This window comes from Felis catus, chromosome C1 (genome assembly GCF_018350175.1).
Source record: "Felis catus isolate Fca126 chromosome C1, F.catus_Fca126_mat1.0, whole genome shotgun sequence".
Classification (NCBI taxonomy): domain Eukaryota; kingdom Metazoa; phylum Chordata; class Mammalia; order Carnivora; family Felidae; genus Felis; species Felis catus.
In genome coordinates this window covers 179,553,390-179,576,231 of record NC_058375.1, presented here as the reverse complement: position 1 = coordinate 179,576,231, position 22,842 = coordinate 179,553,390, and the positions used below count along the sequence as shown (strand labels likewise).

The 22,842-nt window shown below is 36.5% G+C and overlaps 1 long non-coding RNA gene across 2 annotated transcripts; it reads left to right on the top strand.

Moving 5' to 3' along the window:
* Positions 1 to 9,641: 9,641 nt before the first annotated feature.
* Positions 9,642 to 19,825, top strand: LOC109503164. Of its 2 annotated transcripts, none has more exons than XR_002745056.2 (3): positions 9,642 to 9,737; positions 16,671 to 16,742; positions 19,748 to 19,825. It is a non-coding gene; the product is annotated as an uncharacterized LOC109503164 (long non-coding RNA). The 2 variants fall into 2 exon arrangements; XR_006583447.1 differs by having other exon boundaries at positions 19,144 to 19,825.
* The last annotated feature ends 3,017 nt before the right edge of the window (positions 19,826 to 22,842 follow it).

Here is a 22,842-nt window from a genome sequence, read left to right as displayed (position 1 = left end):
CCTTCAGGTATTGTTGCTGTGTTTTTTGCTGTCTTGGAGACAACTTTCCATTCCTTTCTCAGTGAATAGATATAGTTTCTTGCAGTTGACCTTGCAGAAATGTGTACACATATTAACTTAGAAGCAAAGTGCGATTTACGTGTTAGTATTCTAGAGCCTCTAACATTTTTTTATAAATCCCATCTTTCAAAGTGTTAAAATCATAATAAATGAACTGCCAACATTTCAATCATCGCAGCATTACGTGAGAACAGCACAAGGTGATTTTGTGAGTCTAAAAACAGAATTGGGTTGAAGGCATCTTACATGTTACGTGATGTGCAAAATCCTTGTGAAAGGTAATAAATGAGAAAGATCCTGAGGGATTTCTTTTAAAAGGGAAAGAAAATATCTATGAGAAATGCTAAAGCTCTCCTAAAGAATTTGTGGTTGAATCTACAGTTAAATACAGCCAACTATTTTCTGTAAGATAAAATTTGGGACACTAGCACTTTTTACCTACCAATTCTGGATAGCATGGGACATCGTATCACATTGATTATGTTGTAATGGTTTAATTGCATGCGCCTCAATCCTTAAGGACAAATATTAGGTTCCTATCCATCACTGTGTTCATAATAACTAGTACATACTCCAGCATAGGAGATTTTATTTTGTGTTCATTGAATAGAATATGAATAAGTGCAGACATTCTGAAATCTAAAAATTGAATCCCCCTTGACTGTAAAAATAGATTTGTAAAACTGCATTAGAATTTCAACTTCTGCATACCAAAACTGCAAATCATAATTAGAAGACTGCAAGAACTGGGTATCAGAAATAGAAAAATCAAGCAAAACAGCTGTTACAAAAGGAAAAAAATAAAACACAGTAAATCCAGACCTTAGTCTACAATTTAATAAAATATGTAATAAAGGAGGGAACTATAATATCTGTAGTAATTGCTCCAAACAATATATAGTTTTTAAAACATTGTGTGAAAATAAAATAGTTAAAACAAGTTGGTTCTATATAAACAATAAAAATGAAAAGATTAGGTTTAAAAGTATATTTCTATTCAGTGATTTATTCTTAACTAAAAAATTATGACAAATAGCTACAGTTAACCATCCAGTGCAATTAATTCAGCTGAAGAAAGAATTGGAATTTACATGTAATGGTAAAGTAGCATCTATCAGACCAACCACCCTATAGATGACAACTAAAAACCCTAGAAAAAATATACAACTGGTACTTGAGGGCAATGTTAGTGACCAAAGGAAGGTGGATTTGAAGGGTTAGAGTTTTGGAAAAAAGGAAAAGCATTGGTGTGTTTACTTGTTTAAAATTCCATGTGTGAAAATTGACAATTAGTACCATGTGGGGTGGCAAAACTATCAGATAGACACTATACCCACAGGCTTTAACAACTAGAGCATAGTGTAGGGTGAATATAGCAGGTGTAGAAGAAGGTGGATATTCTAGACAAAACAGATAAACAGCAAAGTTGGGGTAAAAACTCTCATCTCCTACTTCTTCCCAAATTCTGCATTTATTGGGTGTAAATATCTGACTGATCCCTGATTTATGTATATGGGGATTAAACTCCAAGAATCCCAGTTAAGACCAGAGAAACAAATCAGAGATTCCTTTTGCACTGCAAGGAGGTGGAGTTTGAACTTTGTCCAACCGTGAAAAATGTCTCTGAAAAACAAATAACAATACTCTTTGAAGAAAGAGTATCACTCAAAATATTCAACATACAATCCAAACATTACAAAAGGTTACCAAAAATTGGGGAAATGTGAAACATAATTCATAAAAAATGCATAAGTCTAATTCTGAGATGGCCTAAATATTGTAATCAATAAATATTTTATACCTTATTATATAACTTGGCTCAAGAATACAAAGGAAGATAAATGATTGCAATAATTGAATAGGTATTGACAAAACACATAGAGTTTTTTAAATTTTTTTAAAGGTTACTTATTTATTTGGGGTGGGGGGGCACAGGGGGGGAGAGACAAAATCCCAAGCAGGCTTCACACTGCCAGCACAGAACCTGATGCAGGGCTGAAACCCACAAACTGTGTGATCATGACCTGAGCTGAGATCAAGAATCAGACGTTTAACAGATTGAGCCACCAAGACAACCCAAAACACACAGAATTTTTTTTAAGATGCAAATTAGAATTATAGATTTGAAGAAGACATTAATATAGTGCAAGATAGATAGGATAATTTGGAACTGAAGCATGAAGATAATAAAGCAGTAAGAAAAAAATTAAAAAGATCATAAGAGACATATTGGGTATAATGAAAATATCTAACATGTGACTAATTGAATTCTCATAAAGAATGAATAGGAGGCAAGCAATATTTAAAAGACAAGACTGAGTTTTTTGGCCAAAACTGAAAAAAATTAAATTACATATTTTAAAAGTGCTAGCAGCGTAAACACAAATAAACGATACCAAACAGCATTAAGCAATGCTATAATGCAAGGACAAAGTGATTCCTAAAATCAACTACAGAACAAAGATTATCACCTTTAACGAACAGTAAAATTGGCAAATGCCTTCTCAGCATCAACAATGGAATCCAGAAATAAAAATGGAATAAAAATCTTTAACTGCTCAATGACTATAACCGCCAAACATTGTCAAAAATGAAATTAAATATAAATGGATGAATGGGGGAGGATATTCACATAAGAGAGCAGGAGGCATGAAGGAATTCTCTGTGCCTTCCTTTCAATTGTACTGTGAACCTGAAATTGCTCTAAAAAGTAAAGTCTAAATTATAAAAAAGTTATTGTACACCTGAAACTAATATTACACTGTATTTTAATTAAGTGGAATTTCAGAAACACTGCTATCATAAAGGAAAAAATAATGAAAATAAATTATTAAAATGACTATTTAAAATAATCTATTTATAAGACATTGTCAGGAGTGGCTGGCTTGGCTGGCTCAGTCAGTTAAACGTCTGACTCTTGATTTCAGCTCAGGTAATGATCTCACAGTTCATGAGATCAAGCCTAGTGTCAGGCTCTGCATGGGGCAGGGACAGAGAGAGAGAAAGAGAGAAAGAGGGTGCACAAGCTGGAGAGGGGCAGAGAGAGAGGGAAGAGAGAAAATCCCAAGCAGGGTCTGCGCTGACAACCCAGAGCCCAACTTGGGGCTCAATCTCAGAAACCATGAGATCATGACCAGAACCAAAACCAAGAGTTGGATGCTCAACCAACTGAGCCACCCAGGTGCCCCAAGATAGAAGTTTTTATTCAAGTATAAATAACACACAATTTTATATTAGTTTCAGGTGTACAATATTATGGTTTCACAATTCTATGCATTTCTCAGTAATCACCAAGATCAGTATACTCCTAATCCCCTTTAAATATTAAGCTTTATTTCTCAAACGAGTATGGTACTGGCCCAAAAACAGACACATAAATCAGTAGAACAGAATAGAAAATCCAAAAATAAACCCATGGTTATATTGATTGATCCACAACAGAGGCAACAATATACAGTAAGAAAGGAACAGTGTCTTCAACAAATGGAGATGGAAAAACTGGACCACTTCCTTATATTATACATAAAAATAAACTCAAAATAGATTGAAAACATAAATGTGAGACCTCAAACTATAAAACTCTTAGAAGAAAACATAGGAAGTTTTAATTTATTCGGTATTGGCTATAGAAACATGTTTCTAGATGGGTCCCCTCTACCAAGGGAAATAAAACTATAGTGACTACATCAAAGTAAAAGCTTCTGCACAGCAAAGGAAACCATCAATAAAACAAAAAGGTAATCATATGAACAGGAGAAGATATTTTAAAATATTTCAGATAAGGGGTTAATATCCAAAATACATAAAGAATTTATGCTCGTGGGTCACCTGGGTTGTTCAGTCAGTTAGACGTCTGGGTCTTGATTTTTGGCTCAGGTCGTGCTCTCACGGTTGTGAGATCAAGCCCTGCAGTGGGCTCCAGGCTGATGAGTGCACCCTACTTTTTCTTCCTCTCTCTCTCTCCCTCTCAAAATGAATAAATAAGATTAAGAAATAACTTATGCAAACAATTCAACACACATACACAATTTGATTACAAAATTAGAAGACCTGAATAGACATTTTCCCAAAGACAACATACAGATGGCCAACAAACACATGAAAAGATACTCAACATCACTAATAATCAGGGGAATGCAAATTGAAGCCGCAATGAGACAAAACATTACACTTGTCAGAATGGCTAGCTAGTATCAAATAAATAATAACCACATAAAAAATAATGTATTGGTGAGACTATGGAGAAAAAAGAACGCTCATGAATATGTGTTTCATTATGGGGACTTGCAGTTATAATGAGTGTTTTCATTTTCAAGTATAATTGACCTATAGAAATGGGGAAATATATTTGCTTTATGGTTTAAGTGTCTGAGTACTCAATACACACACACACTTATAGTCTCACACATATATTAATTTCAATAGAATAATTTCATTCTAAGAGATTCATTTAATTCTGGCTCAGGATGATGATATAAGACAATTCAGGGATCCCTGGGTGGCTCAGTCAGTTAAGTGTCTGACTCTTGATCTCACCCCAGGTCACTATTTCACAGTTCATGGGTTTGAGCCTCATGTTGGGCTCTACACTGACAGTGTGGAGCCTGCTTGAGATTCTCTCTCCCTCCCTCTCTCTCTCTGCCTCTCCCCCATGCTCTCTCAAAATAAATAACTTTTTTTTTAAAATGACTGAATTCACCTTCTCCCTGGAACAAATGAAAAATACAGAGAATGACAAGAAAACAAGGAGAGAGATGTGAACACGGTAACAAAGGAACCTCCACCCCCAAACAATTAATGATAGTGGGAAGGAATAGTAGTGAGTGACTGGGAACAGATTCAGTCTGTCCTTGAGCACGGAAGAAAAGCCAAGGTTTAGAGAGCAACTAGCATATGAAAGAGACAACACTAGAACTCTGCCAAATGTCCAAGGAGCTGTGGAAAATCTCTCCAGATCAGAGAGACTAAAGAATGATTTATTTTCCCACCCCACCTCAAAAGCCTAGACCAGAGTAATGTTTGGACACTATAAGAGGCAGGCTCAGATAATAATTATTGGGTCCCAACACCATATCTGGTCGGTCCAGTCACCACAGGGAGTTTGTGAACTCAGTGAGCCCGGGATCCACAAACCCCAGACCCATATGAGCTCCAGTCATGTTAGAACACAGGCAAAAAACAAACAAACAAGATGTATTTTCAAACGATCAAGGAGAGGTAGAAAAAGAACAAACAAAACATAAAGCCAGGAGAAGAGGGGAAATAATAAAGATTAGAGCAGGAATCAATGATATAGGAACAACAACAACAACAAAAAAAAAACGAAAACAAAAAACAAAAACAGTAAAGCAGATCAATAGAACCAAAGTCTGGTTCTTTGATAAATTAATAAAATTGATAAACCCCCAGGCAGACTTATCAAAAAGAAAAGAGAAGGGACCAAATAAATAAAATCATGGATGAGAGAGGAGAAGTCACAACTAACACCACAGAAATACAAACTATAAGTATATATTTTATATATATATATATATATATATATATATATATATATATATATATATATCTCCAAAATTGAGCAATCTGGAAGACATGGACAAATTTGCAGAAACATATAAACTACCAAAACTGAAACAGGAAGAAACAGAAAATTTGAACAAACCCGTAACCCGGAAAGAAATTGATCCAGTAATCAAAAATCTCCCAAGATATGAAAGCCCAGGGCCAGATGGCTTCCCAGGGGAATTCTGTAAAACATTTAAAGAGTTAATACATATTACTCTCAAACTATTCCAAAAAATACAAATGGGAAGAAAACTTTCAAACTTATTTTAGAAGGCTAGCATTATCTTGATTTCAAAAGAAGACAAAGATCCCATTAAAAAGAATTAAGGCCAATATTCCTGATGAGCATGGATGTAAAATTTCTCAACAAAATACTAGCAAATCAAATGCGACTGTATATTAAAAGAATCGTTTGCCATGACCAAGTAGAATTTATTCCTGGGCTGTCAGGTTAGTTCCAGATTTGCAAATCAATCAATGTGAAACATCACATTAATAAAAGAAATGATAAGAATCATATGATCCTCTCAATGGATTCAGAACAAACATTAGACAAAGTATAGCATCATTCTTAATAAAAATTCTCAACAAAATAGGGATGGAGGGAATACAGCCTAACATCATAAAGGCCATATACAAAAGACACACAGCTAATATTATCCTTAATGGGGAAAACCTGAGAGCTTTTTTCTCTATGATCAGGAACAAAATAGGTATGTCTACTTTCACCATCGCTATTTAACATAGTACTGAAAGTCTTAGCCACAGCAATCAGAAAATGAAAAGAAATAAAAGTTCTCCAAATCAGCAAAGAAGAACTCAAACGTTCACAATTCACAGATGACACCTCACTAAAAAATTTCTCCAACTGATACATGAATTCAGCAGTCACGGGATACAAAATCATCGTACAGATATCTGTGGCATTTTTATACACCAATAACAAAGCAGCAGAAAGAGCAACAAAGCAATGCATCTCATTTACAATTGTATCCAAAACCATAAGATACTTAAGAGTAAACCTAACTAAAAAGGTAAGAGATCTGTTCTCTGAGAACTATGGAACACTTAGGAAAGAAATTGAAGATGAGACAAAGAAATGGAAAAACATCCCATGTTCATGGATTGGAAGAACAAATATTGTTAAAATGTCCACACTACCCAAAGAAATCTTCACGTTTAATGCAATCCCTATCAAAATACCAACATCACTTTTCCACAGCTAGAATAAATGAATCTAAAATTTATATAGAGCCACAAAAGACTCTAAATAGTCAAAGCAATCTTGAAAAGCAAAGCAAAGCTGGAGGCACCACAATTCCAGACTTCAAACTATATTTGAAACCTGTAGTCATTAAGACTGTATGGTACTGGTCAAAAGCAGACATATAGGTCAATAAAACAGAATAGAGAACCCATAAATGGGCCCACAAATATAGAGTCAACTAATCTTCAAAAAAGCAGATAAGAATATTCGATGGAAAAAAGACAGTCTCTTCAGCAAATGCTGTTGGGAAAACTGGACAGTAGCCTCCAGAGGAATGAAACTGGAACACTTTCTTCCACCATGCACAAAAATATAATCAAAATGGATAAAACACATAAATGTGAAACAGGAAACCATCCAATTCCTAGAGAAGAACATAGGCAGCAACCTCTTTGACCTTGGCTGCAGCAGTTTCTTACTAGACATGTTTCTGGAGCAAGGGAGACAAAAGCAAAAATGAACTACTGGGACTTCACCAAGATAAAAAGCTTCTACACAGTGAAGGAAACAATCAACAAAACTAAAAGCAAACAACGGAATGGGAGAAGATATTTGCAAATGACATATCTGATAAAGGGTTAGTATACAAATCTATAAAGAACTTATCACACTCAACACTGAAAAAACAAATATTCCAATTAAGAAATGGTCAGAAAACATGATTAGACACTTTTCCAAAGAAGACATCCAGAAGGCTAAGAGACACATGAAAAGATGCTCAATATCACTCATCATCAGGGTAATACAAGTCAAAACCACAATGAGATCCCACCTCACACTTGTCAGAATGGCTAAAATTAATGACACAAGAAACAACAGGTGTTGGAAAGGATGCAAAGAAAGGGGTACTGCTTCAAGTTGTTAGAGCACTGTATTTACCCTGGAACCACAAGGACAGTTAAACCTCCCATTTGAGCATTTCTTGATTATCAGAAAAATTAACAGTTAATTGAAGATTTAACTAATTTAATTACTGTCCAGTCTGGATATTTTTCAAGGATTTGGGGGATGACACCAGTTAGGGATCATAAACTTGTTGCCCTTTAAGCAATGAATCTCATTGCGAGAAGTAAAATATTTTAAAGGGAATTATGAAGTTTTGCTAATTAGCATCATCATTACCTTTATAAGTCAATTTTGTGTAAAATACATGCTTTGAAAGAAATAATTTAGATGTCAAGTTTTACAAAAAATATACGCCTGGTTTAAAATACGTGTTCAGGTTTCTTTAACACAGTACTGCTCAAACCTTTTAATGTGTATTGTTAATCTGATGCTCAGGATATATCTTACATTATCTCCTGGAATTATGTGATCCCATATCCTTTCTTTTTTGTTTCCCATGGACATTTTTCAGAATTAGTGTCCAGAGAAATGCCTTTGGCATTGGGAATTTCTCATAGGATTTTCTCTAATGATATGCAGTTGAGAATAAAGAAAATAGAACAAAAATCCTATTCTATTTATCATAATGGTAAGGCAAATAGCTCTTGTGTATTGAACTGATACTAAACGTCTGCTGAATTAAAGAAGCATAGTCTGCATATCTTCCGAAAGAGTCTAAATAACCAACATGTCTTTAGCTCGCTTAAGTTTTTTTTTCATTATAGAAAGACAATAGAGGAAGCACATTACATTGGTTTGACAAAGCCAAATTATACATATAGTCTGTGCATTATTATATATCACAGGAAAGCTGGACATTTAACCAGACAGCCTTTTTATATCCAGAAAAACAATTTGGTTATTTTCTTGAGCAAATCTGCCCCAATTTTTCTCTTAGTAAATGTGATATTTTTCTATAAACTGAATCCTTGCCCTAAGATGCAAGGGCATATTGGTTGAGAGAGAAAACTGGCAAAACACTGTTTATGTCACTGCTCCTTTCTGAACCAGATCATCAAGAATAAAGATTTGATATACCACATAACTGCTAAGACTTGATCACACCTACTTTTCTCATCTGTCAAAAAGTCAACAAAAGAATGAAGAAAAAGATATAAACAAAATTTCTAAAACAATCATAGAGTCCAGCCACAGAAATATAGCCCTACTGGACATTTATTTTTTTTTTCTTAGAATTGCAAAGGTCCAAATAGGAAACAGATGGCACACTCAAATTAGGATGATTTAATAAATGTTTAATAAAGGGACTATTCACAAAGTGAAGGTGTGTGTAGGGGGCCCACAAGGGATAATGCACTCAGACTATTAAATGGAGTGGCATACGCCACCCCCCCCCCCCCAGAGCCAGAGGGACAGGGACAGGATTATTGAAATAAAGGAAATAAGGCTACTTTGAAAGACATATTTGGTCAGAGGATGCAGCCCAAAGCTGATACCACATGGGTGTGGCTAGAAGAACAAAGACTAGTCTTATTTATTCCTTCTATGATCTCATGTAGAAGCTTCTCTTGGAATACCCAATAGGAAGTGGGGGACAAAGGAGACTGTTGATATTGCCCATTCACCTAGAGTCAAGAGCCAGTTGGGAAAGGGGTAAAACTAAAGAGACCAGTGGAAAATAACTCGTAATGACTGGTCAATCTTCAAGAATTCATCATATGTTCAATTACAGGAGTCAAGAAAAATTACTTTGAATGTCATCATTCTGTAAGCACTTAGGTTTAGATTTAGGTATGCTACTTTCTTTTCTCCATTTTTACTTTTTCTTTTATGTCCCCCCCTCTCCCATTCCATCATGGATCCTTGTGCTGTGTTGTGACTTCAAATGCTTTATGACTCACTACCAGTGCTCTGATTTTTTTTTTTTCACTCTATTAACTGGCCTGGGATGAAATAATCATCTATGAAGTTAGAAAATTAGATTTCAGACTGCCTTAATGTAAGCCTCATCACCATATTTAACTAGGTTAAATTAGGACTATGAGTTAATGAAGGTACCATAATCTGAAAAACTTCTGACTTCTAATAATTTTCTTATTCTTTTAACTTCAAATCCTTTCGTGAATATTTTAGGCAAGTTAGTTTATATATATATATATATATATATATATATATATATATATATATACACACATATATATATACATGTATATACTTATATATATACTTATATATATATAAACATATATATATACTTATATATATATATATATACTTATATATATACTTATATATATATAAACTTATATATATACTTATATATACTTATATATAATACCTTTTTTTGGCTTATAATATTTTTATTGCTTTTATCTGATACTGGAATCAAGATTGCACTAATCTCATTAAATAAGCTGAACTGCTTCTTTTCTGGAAAAAAAAATTGTAAGATTAATATTTCCTTGAAAATTTAGTAGAAATTCCATGTGAAAGAGACCAAGGGCTACAAAGTTTTGGTGGCAGGGAGGTCTTTTACAACCATTAAATGTCTCTACTGCTTATTGACCTATTCAATTTTTCTAATTTGGGCCCTTTGTATTTTTCCAAGTAGTTTGTGCTAAGATCTTGTAAATTACCAATTATATTCTGACATAGTTACTCATAATATTTTTTACTTAAAATCTGTTATATCTGTAGCTATTTTTCTTTTTCATTGCAAGTTTCTGTTTTCTTTTTTTTTATATATGAAATTTATTGACAAATTGGTTTCCATACAACACCCAGTGCTCATCCCAAAAGGTGCCCTCCTCAATACCGATCACCCACCCTCCCCTCCCTCCCACCCCCCATCAACCCTCAGTTTGTTCTCAGTTTTTAACAGTCTCTTATGCTTTGGCTCTCTCCCACTCTAACCTCTTTTTTTTTTTCTACCCCTCCGCCATGGGTTCCTGTTAAGTTTCTCAGGATCCACATAAGAGTGAAACCATATGGTATCTGTCTTTCTCTGTATGGCTTATTTCACTTAGCATCACACTCTCCAACTCCATCCACGTTGCTACAAAAGGCCATATTTCATTTCTTCTCATTGTCACGTAATATTCCATTGTGTATATAAACCACAATTTCTTTATCCATTCATCAGTTGATGGACATTTAGGATCTTTCCATACTTTGGCTATTGTTGAGAGTGCTGCTATGAACATTGGGGTACAAGTGGCCCTATGCATCAGTACTCCTGTATCCCTTGGGTCAATTCCTAGCAGTGCTATTGCTGGGTCATAGGGTAGGTCTATTTTTAATTTTCTGAGGAACCTCCACACTGCTTTCCAGAGTGGCTGCACCAATTTGCATTCCCACCAACAGTGCAAGAGGGTTCCCGTTTCTCCACATCCTCTCCAGCATCTATAGTCTCCTGATTTGTTCATTTTGGCCACTCTGACTGGCGTGAGATGATATCTGAATGTGGTTTTGATTTGTATTTCCCTGATAAGGAGCGACGCTGAACATCTTTTCATGTGCCTGTTGGCCATCCGGATGTCTTCTTTAGAGAAGTGTCTATTCATGTTTTCTGCCCATTTCTTCACTGGGTTATTTGTTTTTCAGGTGTGGAATTTGGTGAGCTCTTTATAGATTTTGGATACTAGCCCTTTGTCTGATATGTCATTGGCGAATATCTTTTCCCATTCTGTTGGTTGCCTTTTAGTTTTGTTGGTTGTTTCCTTTGCTGTGCAGAAGCTTTTTATCTTCATAAGGTCCCAGTAATTCACTTTTGCTTTTAATTCCCTTGCCTTTGGGGATGTGTCGAGTAAGAGATTGCTACGGCTGAGGTCAGAGAGGTCTTTTCCTGCTTTCTCCTCTAAGGTTTTGATGGTTTCCTGTCTCACATTTAGGTCCTTTATCCATTTTGAGTTTATTTTTGTGAATGGTGTGAGGAAGTGGTCTAGTTTCAACCTTCTGCATGTTGCTGTCCAGTTCTCCCAGCACCATTTGTTAAAGAGGCTGTCTTTTTTCCATTGGATGTTCTTTCCTGCTTTGTCAAAGATGAGTTGGCCATACGTGTGTGGGTCTAGTTCTGGGGTTTCTATTCTATTCCATTGGTCTATGTGTCTGTTTTTGTGCCAATACCATGCTGTCTTGATGATGACAGCTTTGTAGTAGAGGCTAAATCTGGGATTGTGATGCCTCCTGCCTTGGTCTTCTTCTTCAAAATTCCTTTGGCTATTCGGGGCCTTTTGTGGTTCCATATGAATTTTAGGATTGCTTGTTCTAGTTTCGAGAAGAATGCTGGTGCAATTTTGATTGGGATTGCATTGAATGTGTAGATAGCTTTGGGTAGTATTGACATTTTGACAATATTTATTTTTCCAATCCATGAGCAGGGAATGTCTTTCCATTTCTTTAAATCTTCTTCAATTTCCTTCATAAGCTTTCTATAGTTTTCAGCATTCAGATCCTTTACATCTTTGGTTAGATTTATTCCTAGGTATTTTATGCTTCTTGGTGCAATTGTGAATGGGATCAGTTTCTTTATTTGTCTTTCTGTTGCTTCATTGTTAGTGTATAAGAATGCAACTGATTTCTGTACATTGATTTTGTATCCTGCAACATTGCTAAATTCATGTATCAGTTCTAGTAGACTTTTGGTGGAGTCTATCGGATTTTCTATGTATAATATCATGTCATCTGCAAAAAGCGAAAGCTTGACTTCATCTTTGCCAATTTTGATGCCTTTGATTTCCTTTTGTTGTCTGATTGCTGATGCTAGAACACCCAGCACTATGTTAAACAGCAGCGGTGAGAGTGGGCATCCTTGTCGTGTTCCTGATCTCAGGGAAAAAGCTCTCAGTTTTTCCCCGCTGAGGATGATGTTAGCTGTGGGCTTTTCATAAATGGCTTTTATGATCTTTAAGTATGTTCCTTCTATCCCGACTTTCTCAAGGGTTTTTATTAAGAAAGGGTGCTGGATTTTGTCAAAGGCCTTTTCTGCATCGATTGACAGGATCATATGGTTCTTCTTTTTTTTGTTAATGTGATGTATCACATTGATTGATTTGCGAATGTTGAACCAGCCCTGCATCCCAGGAATGAATCCCACTTGATCATGGTGAATAATTCTTTTTATATGCCATTGAATTCGATTTGCTAGTATCTTATTGAGAATTTTTGCATCCATATTCATCAGGAATATTGGTCTGTAGTTCTCTTTTTTGACTGGGTCTCTGTCTGGTTTAGGAATCAAAGTAATACTGGCTTCATAGAATGAGTCTGGAAGTTTTCCTTCCCTTTCTATTTCTTGGAATAGCTTGAGAAGGATAGGTATTATCTCTGCCTTAAACGTCTGGTAGAACTCCCCTGGGAAGCCATCTGGTCCTGGACTCTTATTTGTTGGGAGATTTTTGATAACCGATTCAATTTCTTCGCTGGTTATGGGTCTGTTCAAGCTTTCTATTTCCTCCTGATTGAGTTTTGGAAGCGTGTGGGTGTTCAGGAATTTGTCCATTTCTTCCAGGTTGTCCAATTTGTTGACATATAATTTTTCATAGTATTCCCTGATAATTGTTTGTATCTCTGAGGGATTGGTTGTATAATTCCATTTTCATTCATGATTTTATCTATTTGGGTCATCTCCCTTTTCTTTTTGAGAAGCCTGGCTAGAGGTTTGTCAATTCTGTTTATTTTTTCAAAAAACCAACTCTTGGTTTCGTTGATCTGCTCTACAGTTTTTTTAGATTCTATATTGTTTATTTCTGCTCTGATCTTTATTATTTCTCTTCTTCTGCTGGGCTTAGGCTGCCTTTGCTGTTCTGCTTCTAGTTCCTTTAGGTGTGCTGTTAGATTTTGTATTTGGGATTTTTCTTGTTTCTTGAGATAGGCCTGGATTGCAATGTATTTTCCTCTCAGGACTGCCTTCGCTGCATCCCAAAGCGTTTGGATTGTTGTATTTTCATTTTCGTTTGTTTCCATATATTTTTTAATTTCTTCTCTAATTGTCTGGTTGACCCACTCATTCGTTAGTAGGGTGTCCTTTAACCTCCATGCTTTTGGAGGTTTTCCAGACTTTTTCTGTGGTTGATTTCAAGCTTCATAGCATTGTGGTCTGAAAGTATGCATGGTATAATTTCAATTCTTGTAAACTTATGAAGGGCTGTTTTGTGACCCAGTATATGATCTATCTTGGAGAATATTCCATGTGCACTCGAGAAGAAAGTATATTCTGTTGCTTTGGGATGTAGAGTTCTAAATATATCTGTCAAGTCCATCTGATCCAATGTCTCATTCAGGGCCCTTGTTTCTTTATTGACCGTGTGTCTAGATGATCTATCCATTTCTGTAAGTGGGGTGTTAAAGTCCCCTGCAATTACCACATTCTTATCAATAAGGTTGCTTATGTTTATGAGTAATTGTTTTATATATTTGGGGGCTCCGGTATTCGGCGCATAGACATTTATAATTGTTAGCTCTTCCTGATGGATAGACCCTGTAACTATTATATAATGTCCTTCTTCATCTCTTGTTACAGCCTTTAATTTAAAGTCTAGTTTGTCTGATATAAGTATGGCTACTCCAGCTTTCTTTTGGCTTCCAGTCGCATGATAAATAGTTCTCCATCCCCTCACTCTCAATCTAAAGGTGTCCTCAGGTCTAAAATGTGTCTCTTGTAGACAGCAAATAGATGGGTCTTGTTTTTTTTATCCATTCTGATACCCTATGTCTTTTGGTTGGCGCATTTAATCCATTTACATTCAGTGTTACTATAGAAAGATACGGGTTTAGAGTCATTGTGATGTCTGTATGTTTTATGCTTGTAGTGATGTCTCTGGGACTTTGTCTCACAGGGTCCCCCTTAGGATCTCTTGTAGGGCTGGTTTAGTGGTGACAAATTCCTTCAGTTTTTGTTTGTTTGGGAAGACCTTTATCTCTCCTTCTATTCTAAATGACAGACTTGCTGGATAAAGGATTCTCGGCTGCATATTTTTTCTGTCTAGCACCCTGAAAATCTCGTGCCAATTCTTTCTGGCCTGCCAAGTTTCAAAAGAGAGATCAGTCACGAGTCTTATAGGTCTCCCTTTATAAGTTAAGGCACGTTTACCCCTTGCTGCTTTCAGAATTTTCTCTTTATCCTTGTATTTTGCCAGTTTCACTATGATATGTCTTGCAGAAGATCGATTCAAGTTACGTCTGAAGGGAGTTCTCTGTGCCTCTTGGATTTCAATGCCTTTTTCCTTCCCCAGTTCAGGGAAGTTCTCAGCTATTATTTCTTCAAGTACCCCTTCAGCACCTTTCCCTCTCTCTTCCTCCTCTGGGATACCAATTATGCGTATATTATTCCTTTTTAGTGTATCACTTAGTTCTCTAATTTGCCCCTCATACTCCTGGATTTTTTTATCTTTTTCTCAGCTTCCTCTTTTTCCATAACTTTATCTTCTAGTTCACCTATTCTCTCCTCTGCCTCTTCAAGCCGAGCTGTGGTGGTTTCCATTTTGTTATGCATTTCGTTTAAAGCGTTTTTCAGCTCCTCGTGACTGTTCCTTAGTCCCTTGATCTCTGTAGCAAGAGATTCTCTGCTGTCCTGTATACTGTTTTCAAGCCCAGCGATTAATTTTATGACTATTATTCTAAATTCACTTTCTGTTATATTATTTAAATCCTTTTTGATCAGCTCATTAGCTATTGTTATTTCCTGGAGATTCTTCTGAGGGGAATTCTTCTGCTTGGTCATTTTGGATAGTCCCTGGCATGGTGAGGACCTGCAGGGCACTTCCCCTGTGCTGTGGTGTATAACTGGAGTTGGTGGGCGGGGCCGCAGTCAGACCTGATGTCTGCCCCCAGCCTACCGCTGGGGCCACAGTCAGACTGGTGTGTGCCTTCTCTTCCCCTCTCCTAGGGGCGGGATTCACTGTGGGGTGGTGTGGCCCGTCTGGGCTACTTGCACACTGCCAGGCTTGTGATGCTGGGGATCTGGCGTATTAGCTGGGGTGGGTAGGCAAGGTGCACAGGGGCAGGAGGGGCAGGCTTAGATCGCTTCTCCTTAGGTGATCCACTTCAGGAGGGGCCCTGTGGCAGCGGGAGGGAGTCAGATCCGCTGCTGGAGGTTTGGCTCCGCAGAAGCACAGAGTTGGGTGTTTGCATGGAGGGAGCAAGTTCCCTGGCAGGAACTGGTTTTCTTTGGGATTTTGCCTGGTGGATGGGCGGGGGAGATGGTGCTGGCGAGCGCCTTTGTTCCCCACCAAACTGAGCTCTGTCATCAGGGGGCTCAGCAACTCTCCCTCCCTTTGTCCTCCAGCCTTCCCGCTTTCCGAGCAGAGCTGTTAACTTATGACCTCCCAGACGCTAAGTCGCGCTTGTTGTGGGAACACAGTCCCTCAGGCCCCTCGGCTTTTGCAAGCCAGACTCGGGGGCTCTGCTTGGCCGGAGAGCCGCCCCTCCGCCCCGGCTCCCTCCCACCAGTCCCTGTAGCGCGCACCGCCTCGCCGCCCTTCCTACCCTCTTCTGTGGGCCTCTCGTCTGCGTTTGGCTCCGGCGACTCCATTCTGCTAATCCTCTGGTGTTTTTCTGGGTTATTTAGGCAGGTGTAAGTGGAATCTAAGTGATCAGCAGGACGTGCGGTGAGCCCAGCGTCCTCCTAAGCCGCCATCTTGCCTCACCTATATAATACCTTTAAAACATTTGCTTGCTATGTATACATATTCAGAATATGCAATTTAGTTACATTTAAGAATATGTAACATGTTAACACCTTTCAAATTACTGAATTTATTTTGAGATTTCGTTGACTACTCATTTCATATGGCATTAAAATCTTCCTATTGTTTTATTAAACTATTATCACATGAATTCCCCAGCTTACACTGCCCAGGCCAACTGTTGGCTGAAAAAAAAAAAAAAAATGCCTTAGCCTTATTCTCTCTCAATTTCTACCACTCTGCAACAGGAATGAGGATCCCATCTCTATTTATACCATACTGCATATAAGTGACGACCAGGTACTACTTAACGACTAATGGTGAGTTTATCCATTGGTTTGGTCATTATATTCAATATTGATAGTAAGGCAATGATTCAGTGACCTTGTTTACATGGACAATGTATAGGGTGATCTTAATTCCAGGATCATTCCCAAACTGTTTCTGGTTTATTCTTGAAAATGCCCATTTACACTGTTCTCCCAGTTTAATAGTGATGCATACCCTCTCACAAGTATCCAGGTTTGGATAACAAATGATATAATAACCATAGTTCCAAAATATTATTTCTTATAGACATTAGTTCATATTATATAAGAAGTAATTGTTGATGGTCATAAACATCCAAGGAATGCTGTGTTAAAGAAATTTGAAAAATGTAATTCATTTATTTTTTTTTTAATTTTCTAAATTATTCTCTGAAAATTTACTATGATAATATATGTCGTGATTTTTTTTCCAAAGCTTAATTTGGTATGACATATTAGAGAATCTTATTTTGACACATTGGTTTTTCACGTAGTATTTCTGGACTGATACATAATACTCTAGTGAAATTGTGAAAGTATACTATCTGCCCTGTTCACAAACATGTTCCTAACCCTTCTGCTTTCTAGTTGCTTTGCTGTGTTTTGGCTAGTACATCATTTCTTTTCTGCCGGTCCCTATTACATGTAGCTAGGATGACCACATAATTTATAAATTAAACAGGAAAACTTTTGAGATAAAAGGGAACTCAAAGACATCAAGCTCAACCCAGGATTGCCATGATAAACCATGATACATGGTCAGCCTAACAATGGAGCATGGTTAGAAGTCTACTATTCTCATACACGAGAGAAGAAAAAGTGCCTTAAATAAAATAACATATGTTTTATAATTGGCCTCTTCCAAATTGATTTATCTTTATCTGAGTTGTTTACCTTTGACAGATTCCCTTTAGGTGTTACTCCACTTCAGCTAAAAATAGTGAGGAATGTGTATTTTAATGTACAACATATGCTCATGACTACATTGCTTCATTTAAAAACTCTTATTTAGAAAAACTCTAGGGGCACCTGGATGGCTCAGTCAGTTAAGCATCAGACTCTTGGTTTCAGCTTAAGCCATGATCTCACGGTTCATGAGCTCAAGCCTCATGTCAGGTTCTGTGCTCACAGTGCAGAGCCTGCTTGGGATTCTTTCTCTCCTCTCTCCTTCTGTCTCTGCTCTCCACCCCCCCCCCCACCTCTCAAAATAAATTAATTAAAAAAGAAAAGCTCTATACAGTTTACTCTGGTAAGGATACAATTTATTTTTAACCCAAGGCTGATTAATATTCCAAGAGATGAACAAAAATCTATGTCATAGATAAGAACAAATCCTTACTTAAATATATTTTTCTATTTTGTGGATATCACTGCCAACACTTATTAACAAATCTAAAATGAGATAAATGTGTTAGGCATTTTCAGAGAGGATTATAAAAACTTATCCTATCCTAAACTATCACAGTGGATTGAATAAGAATACTCGAAATTTAGGAGAATGTAAAGTACACTCACCTTAATGCCAGAAGGCTGGCCAAAATTAATAGCAGTATGTTATGTCATGGGAATGATGTTTACTTAACACAGTATCTTTAGGGATATTCGAGCCTGAAAAACGGGTCTATTTCTTAGGAATTTATCATTTTACTTTCTTAAAAAAATAATGCTATTGATGTATTAAATAGAACAAAAAATATAAAATTAACTGCCATCTGTTAACTACCCAATTTTTAAAACTTTGCTCTGAGTTCTTGAACACAGTTCTACCTAGTCAGGCCACTCATGGGAAATCTCATATTATTGTCAAATAGAGGTTTAATTCCAAGTTCATTGGTTAAGAATAAAAAACGATATGATCATCAGATGAATGTGGCTGGCATGTGAAAAAATAAGTCAAAAAAAGAGTGCACAAATGGAATATGCAGAAACTCTGAAATGCTTCAGGTGCACAAACCTCTTTAAAGTTTACTGAGGTTGGAATAGATTGCTTTTGAATGTGGCACTTTTTTCCTTAACAAGTCCCCACTGATTGAAACACAATTAACAGTGAATCAAACTTTTAGGACTTTAAGTCAAACTGTCAATTTGTTCAAATGCTATATGTACACTTACTAAAGCAATACCAAATCTGTTGCTGCACTAACTACTGCTTTATTGAATGTCAACTTGAGAGTATTGGCAGTCTGTAGGAAAGAACTACTAAGCCAGGGCTCATGATAGATTAACTGCATATTTGCTTCTAAGAATAGAGTTTAATACCTGTAGAAAATAAAAAATATGTGAATCACTAGCATATAATTTTACAGCCTTCAATACAGTTAAATATGTTATAATTTTCCTCCATTTTAATTGCTAAGGAACAATTCTTTAAACACATTTTCTTTTTTAATCCTGTGGCAATACCTATTTGCAGCTAGAGCTATGGAAGTAAATTCCAGGTTATAGGCATGGACCGACAAACAATATAAAGCTACAGTATATGGGTAAATATCTTTAAGTAAGAGACTTAATTGTATATACATATATGTGTTATGAGATTTATATTTCATATGCAAATATCTATTTATATTAGAGTGTAAACGAAGGATTCCACAAATATTAACTCTATTGGAAAGAGAGAGAGAGGGAGAGGGAACCTATAAGAACTCAGTTTGGTTTCTTGATGCTAACACCCATAATTGTGAACCTACAACTTCTTACATGCATTGCTTCCACGACAGATTTGGATTCTGCAAAACTAGTATCCTTCACCCCCTATATAGTTTAAAGAATAGGGCCATGTTTGTATTGGCTTGACAGTTTTGTTTTATTTTTCTTGCTAACTGGTAAATAAAAAAAAAATAATTGTCTTCCCTTCACACATGGTTAACAATGTTACCTACCAGAGAGAATGATGCCAAATGTAACTGTGAAAATAGAACAATTTTAAAGGATGTGATGATTAAGTAAGCTAATGACTCTTTGTATTCTCCAATCATTTGCATTGCATGTGTGCTGGGTTATATGGATGGATGGAGAGCTGCTCTGGATGTTTCTTACCAGTGCTTTGCAATATAGCAAAATGGGATGCTTCCATTTGACAAGTTTAAGAAAAAGAAACCCTTCAATGGACATGAGCCTTTGGAAACTACGAAACGAAAAAAAGAGCAAACACTCAAAAACCTTTGGAAAAGTCTCTGAAATATTTGCTTGGTTACACACAAAAAATGAAGACTTGCTGGGGGAAAAAAGGCAAGAAACTTCACAGCAATGTAATATATGGTTTTGAAAATTTTGTTTAATATTTATTTATTTTTCAGACAGAGAGAGACAGAGCATGAGCAGGGAAGGGGCAGAGAGAGAGGGAGACACAGAATCTGAAGCAGGCTCCAGGCTGTCAGCACAGAGCCCGACGTGGGGCTCAAACTCACCAACTGTGAGATCATGACCTGAGCTGAAGTCGGACGCTTAACCGACGGAGCCACCCAGGCACCCCTGTAATATATTGTTTGATGAAAATTTGAAAATTATATGAATTCACTAACTACCAAATGATATCTCTGTCTAGCTTTCATCCATAGAAATTAACCACTAGCTATTTTGAGTGTTGATCAATTTACCACTTGTTTCTATGATGAAATTTTACTAGCTGGTTATTATCCCCTACAAATAACACATAATCACCTTACTTAGCCTGTAACCTATTATGAGACAATCAATTTATATTGATTTTAGTTTATTTTAATGAAATTATAAGTTTTATTTAAAAAAATATTTATACATATTTCTCAAAAATGTTAATCACATTTTAAGAGTTTTAACACAGGGCACCTGGGTGGCTCAGTCAGTGAGCGTCCAACTCTTGTCTTGATTTTGGCTCAGGTCATGATCTCGTGGGTCATGGGTTCGAGCCCCATGTTGGGCTCTGCATTGACAGTGTGGAGCCTGCTTGAGATTGTCTCTCCTCTTTCTCCCTCACTTGCACTCTGTCTCAATAAATAAACACTAAAAAAAATATTTAAAGAGCTTTAACATATTGTTATATTGGCCTTTAAAAAGACCATGCCAATTTATACCGATAGTGTGTATATTAGAGTGTTCACATTTTATATCTTTATAAATTTCAGGTACTTATTTAATATGAAATTTCTCATTAGATAGGCAAAAATAGAATCCTATTTAAATTTATGTCACTATTTTTATAATGAATATCTGTATCTTATCCAATTACAGTTATTCAATTACAGTTCAATTCTTGAAATGATCTGCCTATATCCTGCTACACTATTTCATTTAGATTTCTTCTTATATAAGATTTGTGCATACAGTAATGTAAGTAATAACTCTTTTGCATGTATATTGAAATTATCTTTTCCCAATTTGTCTTTTACATTTTCCCTTGCATTTTATTATTTCGGTAATCTATATTATGTTTATACTTTTTAGTTGTTTACTGTGAAATGCATCATGTACATATATACATATATATGTCACATTTCATATTGGTAATACCAAAAACTAAATCTTTGCACTCAGCCAGAGAAATAGAGTATTATTTATAGCTTTGAAACTCCGTGTATACCCTCCAGTTTATATCCTTGCCATCCCTCACAGGTATAAACACTATCCTGAATCACTGACCATCAGAAGTCAATTATAAAGTTGTAGTACATGAATCGTATAACAATTATGTCTGTACAGATTGTCTACATGACATATGAATGTGTTCCTAAATTATGTAATTCCTGTCTTTAAAATATACTCTAACAGGAACTAGGACAGGCTACATAATCTATAGGGCCCAGTGAAAATGAAAATGGTGGGTCCTTATTCAAAATTTTTCTAAGAATCTAAGATGATAGCAGCAAATCCTTAAATCAAGAGTGGGGCCTCGTATATCAGCACAGGTCACACCTATGCAGATGGCCCTGTGTGAAGGGATACTATACCTTCCCTACTTGAAACTTGGTATTTTTTGCTTCTTTATGTTTTATGGTTCAACCAGTGAAATTTTAAGAAACTCATCAATGACTTCAAGCAGTCATTTTCACTAATACATAAGATTTTAAGAGAACGCCAAAGATTTTTTTAACCCATTAAAATCTTAATGGAAATGTGGACAACTTCTTAGTTTTGGGCTTGCCTCTCTACAGGTTTCCATTTACATGTGCATAGGTTTCTCCAGTGTTCATAATTAGAAACGGTCCAATCCCTAACATTTGAAGAGCCTGGAGCAAGAGTGAAAATAGAAGAGTAAAAATAGAAGACAGACGATGGTATATTTTAAATATTTTCAAGTTATGAAAAAAGATAATAAACTGTTAAATAAGATACTTTCAGTTTTTCTACCTTGAAAATAGTTGTTTAATATCACAGAATGATTCTTTGTTCATACATAACTCTTGCGAAATCCCACACTACATCTTAAGGACTTCTGGAACCACACATTGTAGCAAGATGAGAATAGGATGGTTGCCCGAAAGTACTGGGCATGTACGGTATTACTGCCATCTAAGCAAGAAGATCAAGGGGCGCCTTGAGCGCCGACTTCAGCTCAGGCCATGATCTTGCAGTTCTTGGGTTTGAACCCTGCATGGGGCTCTGTGCTGACAGCTCAGAGCCTGGAGCCTGCTCTGGATTCTGTGTCTCCCTCTCTTTCTCTGCCCCTCCCCTACTCATACTCTGTCTCTCTCTGTCTCTCAAAAATAAACAAACATTAAAAAAAATGATCTGCCAAGTCTTTTATTTAACATAATCACATCTGCTGGTTAAATCCTCCCTACACTCAGAAGCAATGTCTGAATCTCATGGCAGCTAGCAGCACAGGCCATAAACCACGCAGCTTTTATTTTGAAGCATAGGACAAGAGATGAGGAGAAACTTTAACTTAAAGCTTCAAAGTGAGAGTCATGATCTTATATGTGCCTGGGTGTTTGGCTACTGAGCTAACAATGTGACTTATTATGGGGGTTTAGACCATGTGTTAATATTTCTGATCTCTGGAGAAACTTGAGACTAAAAAGTATTGTCCTGACTTCCAGGAGGGGCTGAAGACTAAAGGTCAGCCACAAGGGAAACGTGATTGAAGCCCAATAACCTCTGGATACCAAAGGCTCAAGCGAGCTTCCCTGGC